This window comes from Astatotilapia calliptera, chromosome 10 (genome assembly GCF_964374335.1).
Source record: "Astatotilapia calliptera chromosome 10, fAstCal68.1, whole genome shotgun sequence".
NCBI classification, from domain to species: domain Eukaryota; kingdom Metazoa; phylum Chordata; class Actinopteri; order Cichliformes; family Cichlidae; genus Astatotilapia; species Astatotilapia calliptera.
The window spans coordinates 22,545,782-22,564,217 of NC_137431.1; the positions used below are offsets into that span (position 1 = coordinate 22,545,782).

At 41.3% G+C, this 18,436-nt stretch overlaps 1 long non-coding RNA gene across 1 annotated transcript; it reads left to right on the forward strand.

The window, feature by feature from the left end:
- The first annotated feature begins 521 nt into the window (after window positions 1–521).
- On the forward strand, window positions 522–16,527 carry LOC145431446 (uncharacterized). The gene is made up of 3 exons (XR_013911747.1): window positions 522–701; window positions 5,806–5,908; window positions 10,260–16,527. It is a non-coding gene; the product is annotated as an uncharacterized LOC145431446 (long non-coding RNA).
- Window positions 16,528–18,436: the final 1,909 nt, after the last annotated feature.

Below are 18,436 nucleotides of genomic sequence, written 5' to 3' on the forward strand. Positions count from 1 at the left end.
TCTCAATCAACCCTGGTTTATCCGGGGACTTTATCCCCCAGCAGCATCGGATCTCTCTGTTTACCCATCCCATAATAACGCTCATTCAGCTGAGGACATCTTGATTAGGTCTGCTGAACGTCTGGTTCTCATTTAGCATGGAGGATGGGACGGAGAAAGAGAAGGAGGGTTAGTGAGCGAGAGGACACACAAAGTGAGGTGAATAAAAAAAAGAGAGGGCACTGTCTGGTTTAACAAACAGAAAGGAGACTGTCTTGTGTTAAGATTGTTAAAGTTTGATAAAGCTGGTGTGAGCTTGATTTTATGCAATTGACATGAGGCCAGAAATACACAGGGAATTCTTGTCTTCCAAATTACTGGTGAGTCTGGGAGATATGGTACAGAATATGTAGGCTATCGATTGCATTTATTAGATTACAAAAAAAGAAGCCTGACCCAGTTTGTTATCCTATTATGTAGCAAACTCTTGCTGATAATCTGTCCTGGGAAAGGTTGACACAGTACTTTCAGCAAACATCTGATAAATTCTGGTGTATTTGGGTTCACTTTGGGATATCCTTGAAAGACCTGCATGTCATCACTTCCTGTTATATCACTAAGCAAACTGGGCAGCTGGTGCACAGTATATGGCTACATATCAGATATTAGACTTACGGTTATTTTGCAGGATACCAGGGTGTGTGATTTTTTGGAAAATAACAGTAAGTATACTTCACCTACACTGAAATCTGTCAGGTAGTTTTAAAGGAAATTTAAAGCATGTTTCATGATTTTATCACAACACGTGTCTAGTAAATTCGACACTACAGCCAAGACACGACTTACCTCAGCGTTACAAAAAACAGGACCCAACACCATGTCGTATCTGTTTTTTCTTCATATTTAAATGTGAAAAGTGATGTCGTTGGTGTTGAGAGTTAATTTTCTTTCAGTTCACAATATTTTTTATTTTGTCAGCCACTATAACAAAAAAAGTGAGTCAAATTATGACTGAAACTAAATTTAAAAAATAAAGGAAGAGCAAAATATTTGTTAGCAAAAACTAAATCATACAGCTAGATGGGTAAACAAATGAACAAATTACTGTTTTATGCAGTTTCAGTTATTGTACTACCCCTAGTTAGCATCTACGTCCTGATAACCCTACGTCGCTAGCTAAAAAAGTGTAATCTCTGACTGGTTGGTATGAGGTTCCTGGCGTTGTTAGCTGAAATTGGTTGCAAGGATGTGCTAGTTTTGGCCACTAGCAGATTGTCTGTGGTTTGTGGTGAGGACAGAATTGTCTGCAAACACTTGCCAACTACTCACCAAGCAGTAGTGAAACTGTAAAAAGTGCAAAGCAAAACAGAAAAGGATACTATTCATCTTGAAATTAAAATCTATTAGTTGCAGCGGTAAGGCCTAATTTTTACTTTAAAAGTAGGCATTCTTTGTTTCTGGTTTCCATCTCAGTTTCACATTCGGGAGGTATTTGGCGTATATCGCCATCCTAGTATTATTAAACAAGGGCAGGTTTGCTCTGGGTAAGAAGCTAAGAACATTGCATGCAACATGTCTGTGAATCCTAAGGCACCTGCTGACTCAAGAATATCCAGGTTTGTAGCCAAAGTGTGACCATAAATCACCCCAAACAAAGTTATTAGAGGGACTAGAAACCAACATTTGTACCCCATAAACCATAGACATGTAAGCAGTGTTGGGGAGTAACAGAATACACGTACTGTCGTTATGTATTTAAAATACAAAATATGAGTAACTATATTCCGTTACAGTTACCATTACCGTATTTAGAATACAGTTACTTTTTTGAAATAAAGGGTCTTTTCCTGTTTTATATGTTAAGCTGTCCCCTCTCTATTTTTGGTAACAAAACACGCATTAAGAGGCTCTAATGCACGTGTCTTAATCTCGCGGCCAATGTCAGCCCTACTTGCTACTACTTTTATATGATCTAACCAGGATGGGTTGCTTCTCTTTATGGGAAAGAATAGCTGCCTGTGCAAATACTAATCCTGTCTGAACAGGACTGAGAGAGTGCAAGAGAGAAAGGTTCTGTAACACTCCAGAGCATATCAACATTAATCAAGGGAATACTTTAAATATATCTCGTGCTTAACCATATAAGTGCAATTCAGCTTCATAGGAAAAGTAATAGATATGAAAATGTGTTACACAAACACAGTGAATCCAGTCATGGTGTTGCATCAGAAAATGCTGGTGTCACATTCACTTGTCCTGCTGTTTCCTCTCGACCTCAGCAAAACACACACGCTCACAAACCCTCCCACTCTGAAAACCAAACACATACAAATACATACTGTCGCGCACATATTCAACTGTTAAACCAGATGGAAACACACGGGGTAACATATATACACTCTTATAGCATGTGAGTGTTTATCCAAATGTGGAACGCACACATACCTGGAGCATGTTTATATGAAAGTATAGAGTTCGTGTAATAGATAAGGGATAGTAGAGTCAACAGTACTGTAGATAACCTGCTGATAGAGTGTTCCCTGGCTTCCGCTGCCCTTTGTTTACCTAATGGTCAAGTGGCTCTATATGTGTGTGTGTGTGTGTGTGTGTGTGTGTGTGTGTGTGTGTGTGTGTGTGTGTGTGTGTGTGTGTGTGTGTGTGTGTTGTGTGTGTGTGTGCGTTATGTGTTATGTGGGTGGATTCCAGCTTTCATTGTGCCACAAACAGACCATATATTTTTTTAAGTTAATGTTTTTCCATTAATATACTATAGGAGAAAACACTTTCTTTTGTAAATTACATTGACATATGACTGATTTATTTTGCCAAATGCAAATATCCTATCCAAGATTAATATCCTAGCTGACTATTTAGCAGCAGTAAGAAGTGCAGCAAAGTTTTGCATTGCATGTTAGTGTTACGGATGTGGTGGACGAGCAGGAGCTCATGCCTCACCTAATCTGACTGTGTGAAAACAGGAACAGCTTGAGCAGAGAGAGACAGAGTTGGAAAGACAGGCAGTTGTCATTTTTTCCCCTTTACAGTCTCCCATTGAACAAACAGCAGAGGAGGCATGCATCAGCAGAGGAAATTGGGAATGTGAAACATGCCAGATTAGAGAAGAAATCTGAGGGCCTGCAGACAAGCTCAATGGTTTCAACCATGGGAAAAAAACACGCACTCAGGCACAAACCCATACACACAAAACTCACACATGTGCACACGCACGCACGCACGCACGCACGCACGCACGCACACACACACACACACACACACACACACACACACACATAACCGCAAAACCCATTCAGATTTTGAGCCACCTGCTGCATTCCTGAGCCAATAAGTCAGCTACTTAAGGAGCCAGCTTATAACCATCCCAGTCAGTCAAAGAGTCACGCATTAAACTAACTATCCATTCCCTCAGTTAACCAGCAAGACAACAGCTCATATTTACTCATTTAATAATCTGCAAACAAGTATTCACAAGAAGCTTGAAGCAAAGTTTAAAAAAAAAAAAAACTACAGAGCAACACAAACAACTTGGTTGCTGCCTGATTGTTTGATTTACAGGATACACAGAACTTATTAGGTTTGATCAGACCCTCCCTGTGTTAGGTTAGTGTAGTTATAATACTGCAGATGTGAACTGAGCATTGGTCAGTTTGTTAGGTGGCCAGCCAGCCACCCACACATCCAGCAAGTCAGCCAGCGAGCCAGCCTGCCAGGCCAAGAGCAAAGGAAGCAGTCATTATCGAGGAAGCTAGGGCGTCTTAAAGCCATTATAAGCCCCTCAGAGAGAGCCAGTCAGAGGCAACACAGCTGACTGGAGTGCTTCAAAGCAGGAAGGAGCCCAGCCACCATCACTACCACCACCTCCAGCTGTCTGCATGTTCAATGGGAAGTGAGGAGTTTATAGGGTAAGATGGGGTTATAGGGCAGGGAGGATGACAAAAGATACAAAATACTTAGTAGCAGCTAAATCTGATTAAAAACAGAGTTTTGAGAATAAGCATTTCAGATGTGCAGGTGGTGTGAACTGAGTTAAACATGCACTGGTGTCGTAAAGGAAAACTGCAAAACAAAAAGTCGGGCGGATATAAAACGAGGTGAGGTTCAATTTTCAGTCACAAGAGATTGCCTCCTTTTAATTTGGTTCATGTTAGTTAAGTTTCAGTGGTTTTGGTTTGTGCACGCTTAGCTTCTGTTGCTTTTGCTGCAGTGAGTCCCCCTGAGAAACACTTAGTATTTAGAAAAGCAAGTAAAATTTTGGGGTCAGGTTTACACCGATGATTGTAACAAAGTGGTTTCAGACCAAATTATTCTACAGAAACTGTTTTGTTTGTTTGCTAGTTTGCTTTGTGGGAACAGTGTTCTTTGATCGGAAATAGACACTGTCAGCCATGACATACCTATACCTAAATAATCTAAAAGTACTCTCCACTTAAAAACATTTAATTCCTGAAGAATCAGGTCTTATCCCTCTATTTTTAATCAGTTTATACCCAGAGGATAGCTACCAGCTTTATGCACTCATATATGTACAGCTAAGCCCTCAGGCACACAAGCCTAGAAACCAGTTGGCAACCCACTGGCAACTGCCACTCGCAAGGGAAAAATGTGTTTTCTCCAACCAGCTGGTGTAAGGTTGCTGCCTGTTGCTGGTTGAAATCAGTCGCACATACATTCTCCATCAAGAACCTCCTTGTGATCACCCATTGTTTGTATAAAAGATGCCAAGCTTTTTCGAAAACACATGCTAACTGCAACCAAGAAATAGTAAAACTTGAAAAAATACATACTGGAAATGGAGACCTTCTGCCTTCAAAGCGCCGGTACCTTACTGCTGACACCAACTGATTTAAAAAATTGAACTTTTAATTTGAAGGCACATGATCTCCGTTTCTGGTTTGCGCTGCTCTCTTCACAGTTTCGCTAACACTTAACAAATAGCGAGTGTGCAGAGGATTCAGTGTTATCCATACAAACTACAGGCAACTACAGCAATAGCAAGGAGTTTTTATAGTGCAGCACCATATACCACTTTGCAACCATTTCAACCAGCAACAGCAAGCAGCTTCCCATGAGTACTTGCCAACTGGTTGCAGAATACCTATTTTTCCCTAGTGACTGGTGGTTACCAGGGGCTTGCTGACTTTGTCTCTAGCCTTGCTCTCTAGCCAATCAACTTCACAGCCACTGCCAGTAGCCACTCATAACATCCCATCCACTCGTTATTCCCTGGCCTGTTGCTTTTTTGTTTGTTCGTTTGTTTGGCAATGGGATCCTGTAAACCCTTATCTGTGTACTGTAGAAGTAAAAGCTCAACTAGGAGCAAGCTATAGCTAATTAAATAGCTAATCGCTAAATTAGCAACGCTAATACTAACAGCAAAAAGGGTTGACTCAATCTCTGAAGGCAGGGTTGTTGTTGTGGGATAAGCAGAAGGAGAAGATGTGATGGGGATGAGTTAGAAGTTTAGAAAGTTGGCAGTTACAGATGGAGAAGTTTAGAAATTGTTTTCTATCTTCACCACCATACCTTCTACAAGATTTGAAAGGTACTTCTGTCGTATTATAAAATACATGAAAATTTCAAAATACCTTTGGGTATTTTTTAAAGAAATAAAAGAGAGGCTTACATTAAACCTCTTAAGTGCACTTAACTTTCCTGTTGTGTCTTTTTTTCCTTCCAAATAATCTAATAAGAATCTATCTCCTCTGTCTTTGTTTTGTTGCTTGTCTGATTAATCCATCTGTCCTTCTCACCCTCCTCCCATCTCCCCCTTACGTTTCCTGCATCACCCCTTCCTTTACACTTTACCAGCCGCTTCTCACCACCTCCTCTTCTCTCCAGCACCTGTAACCCCTGCGGAGGGGAAGTTCCGGAGAAGAGGAAACCCCCGGGGCAACCAGGCACCTCACAAATGGTTAGCAAATTACACCTTCATTACCTCTATTCTCCTCTTCCTCGCTTCCTCTGGTCATTGCTTCACAATGACTTGCTGTTCCTGTGACCCTTCACATCTGTCAGCAGCTGACCTGTCAGCTCATAAAAGTAGCACCTACTTAGGAAAAGTAAGGAAATAAACGTTACTATTTTTCATATAAACTGAAGCAAAATGGTAGGTGAAACATGCTCGTCTCTACTGTTAATACTACAAAATGTTAATGGAGTACACCTTTTTTCCCCAGGGGACAACATATTTTTTTGGTTTTAGTAGCTAAATTGTGGTACAATTACGTACACAGGTGCAAAGTCGTAAAAACACCAGGAGAAGTTGCTGCTTGGGGTCAATCACAATGAGATCTCGTCAGTTTATGTTATTAAAAACAGAAATGCATCTTTAAAACCATATCAGACACGTGAAATTCAAATTTTTTTTGGACCATGTTTGATGTAGTTTCCTTTTAATCATTAAATGCAAAAAAATTTAATGAAAGCAGAATAATCTTTCCATCCATCTGATACAAAGGATTAAAGCTGAAATTGCTTTCATGTTGAAACTTATTTAGTTTTGTTTTTTAACGGCACAGCATCATGCCCAGTAATAAATACTGCACTCAGGGACACAAAGCTAATTCTGTTGAGTATTCTTACAGACGTTTTAAGTAATAAATCACAGTCGTTAATAAGTCAGGTTTGGTGACTATTTCAACAACAGTCTACAAATACAGAGATGAGCTCATAAAAAACAAAGATTATCTTTAAGTGCTTTGTTTTGGTTCACTCTTAGTCACACCAGCTCCATTCCCAGCAAGATCTTCACACGTTGTGTCTCTTGGACTGGAAAGTGAATTTGTCAAAACTTCTCAGGAGGTAAAATAATAAAAACCGTCTGATAGAAAGCTCAAGGGAACTATAAAGTGGAGCACTAATCATGAATGAATTACTTCCTCATGATTTATGACACGAGATCATCCTGAGAAGTGTGTTTTTTATTTAGATGTTGCTTTTCAAATGGAGTTTCTAAATCATTGCACAAGTTATGAAGACAGACCCGGTGTGATGTAATCTTCTGCATAGCTGGGGGATTTTTAAAATAACAGCAAGCGTATATTGGTAAATCGCTGTGTTGAGGTTTAGTTCCTGGATTTGTGTCCTTGAGCAGCTGACTAAAATATCAGGTTAGCAAAACGTGTGTATGTATGTGTGTTCACTGATCAGATTTGCGTAGTTTGCGTCATCTTTGCCATGAGCACACTTGAAATAAATACAGGTCTGAGCTGTTCCTAACAGGTCTCTTAAAAGGAGTTAAATCAAACTGGGGCTGCATGTAGGTGTTACCCATTACTGTGCAGGCAATATGATCACTTTAGAGGAACCTTGCATAATTTAAATCACTTTCCAGGTGTTTTATTTTGAAAAATGTATGTCCTGTTTTTTTCACGGAGCTCTTCCTCTGACAATAAAATAAGCTTTTGGCTGCAAAATCATCTCAAAGGGGTTATTTCTTTTATCTGTCTGCTTCTTTATCCATACTTGTCATCATTTGGGTTTCTCATCTCTTTGTGTCCTGCTGATTTTAAGGAAGAAGGTTTAAATTTTTAACTTTTCTATTTTTTCCATTACTCTATGACTGAATGGCTACATGACATGCTGTTTATGTTCTGCAAACAAACTAATGAGATCCGCATTTCTCAGAGATTTTGGTCCATATTGACACGATAGCGTCATGCAGTTCTTGCAGATTTGTCAGCTGCACACTCATGAGCATGTCAGTTTTGACCAATCTGGTTAAAGCGAGACCACTGCACAGCTCAATAGCTGAGCTTGATGCACAAAATGACAATGAGTAACCCACCAAATGTCATTATGAAGACGATGTTGTGTCCCTTTTCTGACAGCAAAAAACATTTCACGATTAAGAGTTGGATGACTTTTTCCACCTCAACAGCAGTCCAGGGAAACCTTTTCTTTCAAGCTGGATGTTATTGGACGAGAGAGGCATACAACATCTATAGAATTACCGGATACGTGTTTTTTGTGGTGGTGGTGGTGGCGATGATTTTTTTTTAGATATAAAAATCAAGGTTATCTGTTAGATTCATAGGATAAGACGTAGGGTTAAAAAGAATACGGTGAGTTTTCATGAAGGACATTCATCAGATGGCAGATTATCTTTAACAACCGTACCACATCAAACTGCAGAGATTGCTGGAAAGTATGTGGTATTCCGTAAAGTCTTGTGTATATTTTATGTAGTGAGTAAACAAGGGGGGATTTGGGGCACAGCCAAAGCCAGTTAAACAGCAAACTGCGCCAGCAGTGGTTGCTACTAGCAACAAATCATTGAACTGAAACTAACTGCTGGTGGTAAAACAGTGGCTGAAAACTAGCCACGCCTACCACCTGAACAAAAAAAACCAGCAGCATCTCCTGGACAGTTTGCTGCTGCCGCGACATGTTCAGGTATGGGAAACTTATGTGATTAACACAGTTTGAGCATGCTGTGTTTTCCACATCAGCTCATTCCCATTCTTTATTAAAGCTGAATGTGGTTCACACTGAGAAAAATATTTATATATCACTGCAGACGTGGTTTTATGTTTGCACAGGTGAGCAAATGTATTCATTCTTGAAGCCTTATGCACCACAAATGTATTTAACCATGAATTAATACCAAAATTAATGTTTAGTTTCCCGACTGGAAAAAGTTCAGTGGGTTGTGACAAGTTTTGGCTGCACAGTATGCATTTATGAAACGCTGACCCACCATCAGAGCCAATGCATTTGTGAGGTACGGATCGCCTTCGTTACCTGTGTCAAAGCAGAATGAGATGTGCAGTTCTTATAAAAATGTGCAAATTGACAAAAGTGAAAATGCAGTATTGAAGAAGCTGTGGATCCAGCTGAGAGGCAGAGGGAGAGCCCACAGCAGTCCAGAAGTTCTACAGTCCTACTGCAGTGGAGTGACAATGAGAAAAGTGAGAGTATGAGTCATACACAAACCCCTCCCTCTCTCCTTCACCCCCCCTCCCGGCCCATCCTACCCCCACCCCTGCCCATGTAGCCGGGTTACGTCGATCCTGACTCATTCATTCACAGCCGAGTCTCAAGCCTGCCTTTGTTATACAGATGAAATTGTGCTACTTAAGAGACCATCCCAGCTCTCATTATAGTGCTGTGACATACTTTATCGCACTGGCTGCTGGAGCCCCATTCATAAAAATGCTCCAGTCTCTGAGTATGTGCCGAGGAAGGCTCATGCACACACACACGCGCGCGCCCATGCACACATCTTCAATCCCACATTTGGATGCCTTGTACATCTGAATGAGTTGAGAATGATTGTTAGGGTTTGGCGTTTAATCCCTGCTGGGGCCACCCACACTCAGAGTGTGCAGCCATAGTTCTGTAACAGATTTGGGATGATGTCCTTTGAGGGTGCTCCATCTATCTGCTATCATAGGTGGCTCTCAATTTATGAAGTTTCACCTCTAACTGGTTACATTCCCTTTATTTTTTATTTTTTGTCTCTCCTCCTCTTCCTCCTCACTCAGTGAAACAGCATCTACCTACATGTGGTTAGCTCATCTCCTTTTCTTCCTCTCCTTCTCTCTCTGGTTAGCTCATCTCATCTCTAGGCAGTCAGCGTTGCAGGCAGCTAATTATAGGCCACACTGTGGAGCGCAGGGCCGGATGTGACAGCATGCTGTGTATGTGTCTATACGTGTGCGCACTGTATGTCTCCTTATCTGTGTTAAATGCAGACATATATGTCGCTGCTGCTCTCTGTATGTCTTTCTGCATACGTGTGGAAGTTTTTCATGTGTTGTGTTGTTCTTGAACGTTTCACTTTATGAGGAACTGCTGGTGTTTTTGACACTCAAAGTGGATATTTTGCTGGTCCTCACTTCTGAAGGTTTGGGAATGTATTGTTGGCGGTACTCACATGAATAATAATACAAAAGTGTGTGTCTGTGTGTGTGCAAGTGTGTGGACGAGCCACCAGCAGGATATCCAATCCCCGCCTCTCCCACACTGTACTGCAGCTCTGACTCATACAAGGTGGAGGCTGAGACAGCCAGGGTCTGATGGCTGGCAATGAGCATGTGCACACACACAGGCACACATACATGCGTACAAACTCCTACATATGTAGCCTATATGGCAAAGTAAGCAGGTATGGATTTATAATCCCTTCTTTTGGGGGAAGGCTTTAGTCATGTGCAAGGGAACAGACTGTATTTTACTGAAATGTAGTCTCAAAATTTTTAGCATTTGTGTGTAGCTGATTTAGCTTCTTATAAGATTTTTCTGTTTGTCTGCATTTGTAGGAAATTACAGAAGACAAAGACCTGCTGTTTACAATGTTGCCCCCAGAGGCTACAGCTGGTTTTACACTTTACACGTACGCGTCCACGACAAACATCCATGGACCCAGGCAGTCGGGTCTCCAGCAGTTTGAGCTTCAAGTCCATTAAAAGTAAGTATTTTATTAGATAAACTGTTTCATCTGGGAAAATTTGGTGCAGCTACTTTTATCCAACATTAAACTGATTTTTTGGGATCTGTTTATGGTAGCAGTGGATTTACTATTAAAGTAATCTGATTCTGGTGATTTAGCTCACTGTGTTCCTCACATCTGAACTGTCAGCAGATTACCATGTGGTAAGTTATCACTTTTTTTTTTTAAACTTTTTCCTCTTGATAGGGCTAGGTGACATGTGGAAGTTGTCACAGTGTAAAGTTCGATAACAAATACAGGTTTTTAGCCTTCAGCTGTGAAAGGGCGATGGGGTACTGTGGACACCCAAGTTTGTGAATATGATAACTCGAGAATGAGGCATTGTAGGATTTTCAAAATAATACCATAGGTGCATGTACAAAAAACCTTGGACGACGATCTCAGTGGCCTCGGCCTCGAGGTCAGAGGTCAAGTTTTCAATAATCTTGTGAATGCATAACTCAAGAATGAGGTGACGTAGGATTTTGAAACTGATACCATAGGTGCATCTACTTAAAATCTTGGACAAGCTCTAATCCCGGCGACCTCAAAGGTCAAGAAGTCACCTAAGAGTTTCACATTTATAGAGGTAGCATTGTTTCTAATCTTTATCTAGAACTGCTACATACACTTTAAATTGTGTGATGCATTGCTGTGTGTACAAATTCTGATTCACTGGTGCACTTTAGAAAAGCCGGCAGATATAAGAAGTTTCCAAGTCAGACAGAGTTCTCAGAAAACATACATGTATTTCTCAGTGAATTGAGCTGCATCCATTTGTGTCTTACGCACATAGGGTACGGCTAGACAGACAATAGTGACGGCTTCGCACGTAAAGGATGAGATCAGCAGTCGATATGTATCAGACGCCATGGGAACTCTCTCTCCTCCCTCTCTTCCTTATCACTCTTTCTTTCCTCTTCTCCTGCTCTGGTCTGCCTCACAGCTTCCTGTGTCACCCCTCCCCCCACCTCGTTAAAAGGAGAGCGAGAGAGAGACCTGTTCATTCATGCATTCAGTCAGTCAGCTGAGCAAGGAGTGAGGGAGGAGAGAAAGAGAGAGAGAGAAAATGAGAGCGGGGATAGAGGAGGAGAGGCGAGGAAGGCTTCCTCCCAGCGATGAATAGGTCACCTGTATTACATCACTGATGGGGGATGGAGCAGTGGAAAAGAAAAAAACTAAAGGTAGGACAAAAAAAGACCAGACCCCTCCTTTCCTGCTCTCTTTTCCTCATCCTCTTCATCTCTGTCTCCTCCTCCCTCTGCCCTTCTCTCTCTCGCTCTCTCGCTCTCTCTCTCCCTCGCCATCCCCAACCCCCTTCCCCCCCATCCTGACAGTATGAGTCACAGACAGACTAGTTCCCTTGATGCACTGCGGAAACGTAATATGACGTAGCCTCCACCTCTCCCTATCTCGCCACACACATCCCTCCATCGCTCTCATTCATTCGTCCGCCGCTCCCTCCCATTCATCCATCCTACCGTCAGAGCACAGCAAGCCTCCATTCACAAAAAGCCCTGCAAGCCGAGGAAGAGACGGCAGGTGGACTTACGACGCCAGGACACACAAACTGTCATGCAGTACGATGACATACATTTCATTAAAACACTGTAACAGTAGCAGATTTTTTTTTTTTAATTGAATAGTATAGATTCATATCACGTGATTCAGGGCATCTATTTGAAATTCATCGCCACAGAGAGCAGGCAAGAAAAAAAAAAGTCTTGCCAGATGTAATGACTGTTTTTAGCTCAGATGTGAGCTCGTTTCACAATTACTTTTTAGAGCATGTTGTGGAAGATTTACTGTTGCCATGGTTACAGCATGTGCTGTCAAATATGAGTGAGACTGCCAAGAGCAGTGATTTGTTACAGTAATTAGGCTGTTGTCAGAAAGTGTGTTTGAGGTGTCCCATTGTGAAGGAAAAAAATTGACTTGCAGCGTAAAACTGTGGCTGAGGAGAGAAATTAGATGCTGTGTTAAGCACATTCTCCAGTTCAGCAACTACAATTTAAAAAATGGGAATAAAATATAACAGAAACTATATGGCACCTCACATCTTAAGGATAGATGTAGCAATCTACCGCCTTGTCGAGCATCCATATGTAGTTTGAGACGACAGGCGGAGCAGATACATACAGTAGTTTGAAGACAAAGAAGTCAGGTGACTTCACGCTCTCGTCTCTGACGTCACTGAATCGCTTCGTCTCTGCGGGTCTGATTTGGCCGCGTGTTATTAACCCACGGCATTCACAGGCACGACACAACGCAGACAACACAGCGAGTTCGCCCTTTGTGACGGAAAATTTAGAAACATCTGGAGAACGTAAGCTGTCAGCAGTCTGTGGAAGAAACCAGGGTCGGTTATTCCACCAGAGGAGGAGATGTGATGACAATACATTATTGTTAACAACTGAAAGAAATCTGAATATGATACTTTTATGGACAAATGGCTGAGATTGGGTGGGTTAGACACATAGACAGCACTTTTTTAGTGTACTGGCCTTTTTTATATACAGGCACATTGTATTCATTACTGATTGAGTGACAGGAGAACAATGGTGCATTTCCTGTAAAACGTATAACCAATCAATATATAAGAGTCACAGTCACAGCAGCCATGAAAAATGCCTAGGTAGTGTTGAAACATGAGCTTCATTTTACCACTGTACTCATATCAATGTGGAAAAGAGGCAACATATTCTGGCTCCCACCTAAGATAACTTAAATGATAAAGAATTCTCAGTTAAGAGACTACTCTTAATCTTAATGTGTACTTTTAACCCAGAGAGACATTTCTCCAAAACTGAACAAGCTTTCAAACAAGCTGATGATTACTTGAGGGGGGCGAGTGGCATTTCAAGCGCGTTCGCATGGGCGTCCGAAGCAGAGCATATTTCCCCGAACATAATCAGAGGGTCATTTTATTCCATTACAGTATAAATGTTAAAATGGATGACGTCACTCAAGCAACAAACATGAGGAGTCAGCCGTCAAGAGACGAACGCTTCAGCGACTTTAGGAGGATTTTATGAATGAACGGGTAACATTTGGGTCTATCCTGCTGGCTGGCTGAGGAGCCGAGCGGAGAAAATCTCGACGTACAGTATGATTCACCACAACAAAGTGTTTGGGAGGGGGTGATGATGTCATCGGTGGCGGTGGTGGGGAGTCATCTGTGAGTCAGAGAGGAAAAAGAAGAGGAGGAGATGGAGGAGGAAGAGGATAAGGAAGAGAGGTGAGTAAAAAAAAAAAACACATGGAGAGGTGGGGTACCTGCTGTGCGTGACCCATGGTAACAAGCGATGCTGGCCTGTGGATGACTCACCTCAGCTTTATCAACCTTGCACGCTCACATCACGCAGGGATGCTCACGCCATCCGCCATGATACACATGGACGGAATAATAAATCATACACACTATCATAGCCTCCTTTGATGCATTCAAAGCATCCCCGTTTAACATAAATGCACCTCCCTCACACACACACACGCCACATAAAGTGCAGGGAGAGGAGGGGAGGGTCAGGATGACTCACACTTCAATGATAACACTCCTCCCCCCATGGCCCAGTCGCTCTCTCTCTCACACACACACACACAGACATGAGGAAGACGAAGAAGAGGAAGAAGAAGGACATATCATTTGGATGCAACCCACATCCTCCCCACATCCTGGGAACCTCCCATCTGAAACTCAGACTGACAGCAGGAGGCTCCGGCTGAGTGCAGTTTGTCTAAGGTGATGGGGAATCTCTGGCAGGATATTGTGGCTTTAAATAAATGAGGATGTTAAAAGTTTGTAGCAGCGTGTCAGTTTGTTGTGATCAAATCAATGCAGGAGCCATCAACTTATCTTAATCGTGTTTTCTCCTGGTGTCTCGTCTGCTAAAGATAATATATCAAATTTACCCATTCCAGTTAACAGAAGAGAGCATATTTGTCCAGGTAGTGTAAAGCTGTTGGGTCTATCAGTGAGCTTTTCGTTGGCCTTCCAACCTCTAAGTGCACATCAGCGTTTGTATTTTTGTCTGCACTAAGTTAAATCTGCCTACTGTTTACCACTGCATTGTGTCATGCTGTTTTGCTGTGGACTGTGTGTGATTTATCGGTTTTGGTTTTATTTGTTTGCTATTTTGTTTTGTTTTTTTCATTCTGTGCCCACACTGCAAATGAATTTGCATTTGCGGCAATGTAATGAATCAGTCGGTTAATTAATTTATCCAATTTGTGTGGAAAAGCAATTCCATATGACCCAGGGGTACAATTTCCTCCCATGTTTTTGACAGTAACACAAATGTTCTCATTATTCATTGATTGTATCATTTAAACTGGTGTTTCCGATTTTAGTGGGGGAATTTATTATTTTACCTTTATGTGGTAGTAATAGATTTGCACTTTGGCAACAGCTGTTGCAGTTTTAGTAGAGTGGTTGAAAGTGCCCTGCTCTAGGGCCCAAAGGCAGAATGAGAGTACAAAAAACCTAAAACTTTAATGTCTGCAACTTTATTTTGGTATAATAAAGGAAAACTGTAGGAAGCATTGGGCTGGCTTTGTCCAAGGTGTTATACACTCACCAGCCACTTTTTTAAGTACGCCTGTTCAACTGCTTTTTAATGCAAACGCCTAATCGGCCAATCACATGACTGGAGCTCAGTGCACTTGTAGATCATGTAGACCTGGTCAAGACAACTGAAGGATTCACAGAGTCCAAAAAAGAGAAAGTATCCTATAAGCACCAGGTCCCAAAACAAAAATGGTTTGTTGATGCCACAGGTGAGGGTAGAACGACCAATCTTTGCAACCAGTGTTGACCAAAATCTCTGAGGAATGCTTCCGGCACCTTGTTGAATCTATAGGATGAAGAATTAAGGCCATTTAGAAAGAAAAACACGGTTCTACCTACTACTAGTAAAGTGTCCAGTTAGTGTAAATTGATTTGTTCAAGCTCCTCATCATGTAAATGAAAACTTTTTTTTTTAAAAAGAAGAAAAAAATCAACCTTACAGAAACCAGATAAGTAAAGCATGTCCTTTTGGAAAGATGGCTCACTCCCACACACTCTCTGTAAATCATAAAGACTCCTCTTATCTTTTGATAGCTAAAACATGCAAGCAGCACAGCCACTTGGCTAGCACACATAATTCCCATCCATTACTCCAAGAAATACTTCCGTCTCTGTAAATCGACGGCAGCTGACAAGACACAGACAGGTTTTGGCACAATAGAGTTTATGAATGACATCTGGATAACAAGAACACCTGCACTGGGTGACCCTGCTGGAGCAGAGGAGGAATGACATTACAGAGTGTTTTGAGTAGACTGAGTCACAATGTGGACGATAGGGAAGTTTTGCTGTTTGTGTGCTTTTGGGGATTTGCAGCTAAAACACTGTCAACAGTTAAACTATCTGCACCTGGCAAAGGGAAGTTTGTTTATCCAAGGTCATTTGGTGACGTGGGGATTCAGCGGACCAGTGCTGAAGGTCTGGTTTATGACCTTTGCCCTTTTGTCCACCCCTCCCCCCTTCCTTTTTTCCTCCTTAGAAAGAAACACAATATCTTGAATTACTTAAGTACTATGTTTTGTAAAGCTGATACAGTTTAAAGTTCTCATTTTCAGCACAGAGCCACAGAACGTCTGTATTTTCAGAGCGCCAGCTGTTTCTATTTAACAATGTGTACACTGCAAAAGAAAAAAATGACTTCAGGAAATAAGATTTCCAAAAAGAACCAGTGGTGCGTCAAGACAGAGGTAAACAGCAGGGTAAATCAGATTTCAGAGGGAAGATAAACTTTTGCTGAAAAATGTCGACACCATTTAGCAGTAGGTGGTACACTTGTGTCAAATTCAAAACTTGGTGTCATTAAATCTGAAATTGTTTAACAATTACTCCTCAAAAATGGCATGAGGCAAAGCGCCCCCCGAAGGCCGTTAACTAAACTTCCATGTTCTACTCCTGGTGGCATATATTATTTGCATGCTGTAAAATAAAAAATAAAAGAAGATAAAGTGATATTTTCCTTTTGAGAGCTGTGAAAAGGATCTGAATGGAGCCAGTGTTGAGTCAGCTGAGACCCACTGGAGGCCAGTCAATATCCAGCCGTTGGGTGGGGTCGGGTTGGGGGGCGGCCTGAGAGATAATGTGACACTGTGCGACATTTACGGTTTCCAGTAAAAGCCAACGTCTGTTTCAGTTGATGTGACAAGTCTTCCAGGTGGGGTGACCTTCACTTCCTGTTCAGTTGCAAGGGAAAACACTGCTGACATGTATAATTAGCCACCGCCAGTAAATCATCTTGTTTCTTGTGCACACATGTCTCGTATGCTAAATTTAGCACAGCTAAAAGTACACCTCGTGTCAGTAACTAAACTTTGTGGCAAGCACGGTTTTCCTCTCTATGTGGCTGGATAAAAAGGTGTGAACTCCACAATAATGACTGGATTAAAAAAAAGTATCCAATGTAATTTAGTTTCAATATTTGTATCCAATAACAGCACAGACTCGTGTAAAAAAAGACACTGTACAGTTCTGTGAAAACTAATTCCACCCATGACTCAGCAGCTTGTAGAACCACTTTTAGCAGCAACAACTTGAAATAACTGTTTTCTGTCTGACTTTATCAGTTTCTCACATTGTCTGTCAGTGTTATTTGCGGCGTTGGTTCAGTTCATTGAGGTTCTCTCTTAAGGTTAAGGTCTTGACTTTGACTGGGCTATTGCAACGCCTTGATTTTTTCTTTTTCAGTCCTTCTGTTGTAGATTTGTTACTGTGCTTTGGACATTTGTCCTGTTGCATGATTTAGCTGACAGACGGATGGCCTTACATTTGACTAGAAAACTTTGGTATACAAAGGAGTTCATGGTGGACTCAGTGACTGCAAGATGACCAGGCCATGTTGCTCCAAAACAAGCCAAAATCATCACCGCTCCTCCACCATGCTGACATGCTGTTTTTGGCTTTCACAAAATGTGGCATTCATGATCAAATGTCTACACGTTGGTCTTATCAGTCCAAAGCACATTGTTCCAGATGTTTTGTGGTTCACTCTGATACAACTTTGCACCTAAGCTGTGCTGCCATTTTTTGAGAGAAGAGGCTTTCACTGCCAGCCGTTCCAAACAGACTGTGCTTGTTTGGATGTTTTCTTAATTGTACTGTAATGAACTTTTTCATCTCTAACTAAATTACCAGTGTGCACCCAGTGTCACAGTACTAGTAAAACAATGTATTTCTGTCATCCACACACAGGTAAACAGTTTCCAATAAGGAGTGTGATCACATGTGCAGCACATATAGGTAAAACCATTCGAAAATTGAACATAAAAGTGCAATTCACCGGCTTGATAGCGACTATTCAGTAGCAGCCCACTTTAATTATATGAAATATGATATAGCATCCTTTGACTTTGTGGTATTAAACACGGTTCAGCACCACCTAGAGGAGACCATGATTTATTATTGAAGAAAAGAAAGGCTTTCTAGATGTTTACTCTAGTGACAAAGTCTGCAGACTTTGTCACCCACAGGATTAAATGAACTTCTGAATGTAATGTTGCAGTTTCTCATATGATCCTATTTTGTAGGGATTATTGTACAAGACTAATAGATTTTGATGTCGTTTGCGTTCTTATAGTATTGCACATGATCGACTGGATGAAAGAAAGCATTTCGCAATAGTAATAACTAATTTTTCGATGATGTTTTTAGAATGTTAAATGGACATTTTCCTTGGATCTGGATGTTACTGATAAATGTTACAAATGGGTGTCTGCTTTTCTTCTGGCTTTTAGAGAATCAATCACAAAAACTACTGTTGTTTTTGAGTCCAGTTTGTGTCTAGACACTATTTCCTAATTGGTGGATTGCATTCTGCCTTTGTGAGTGGTAGTATATATTACTGTGTGTGACTGTGTGAACATTGTTTTACTGTACCTAACAAAGGTAGCTTGGACTGAAACATATTTCATTAAAAATAATGGCAAAACAGTGTAAGGTCATAATCT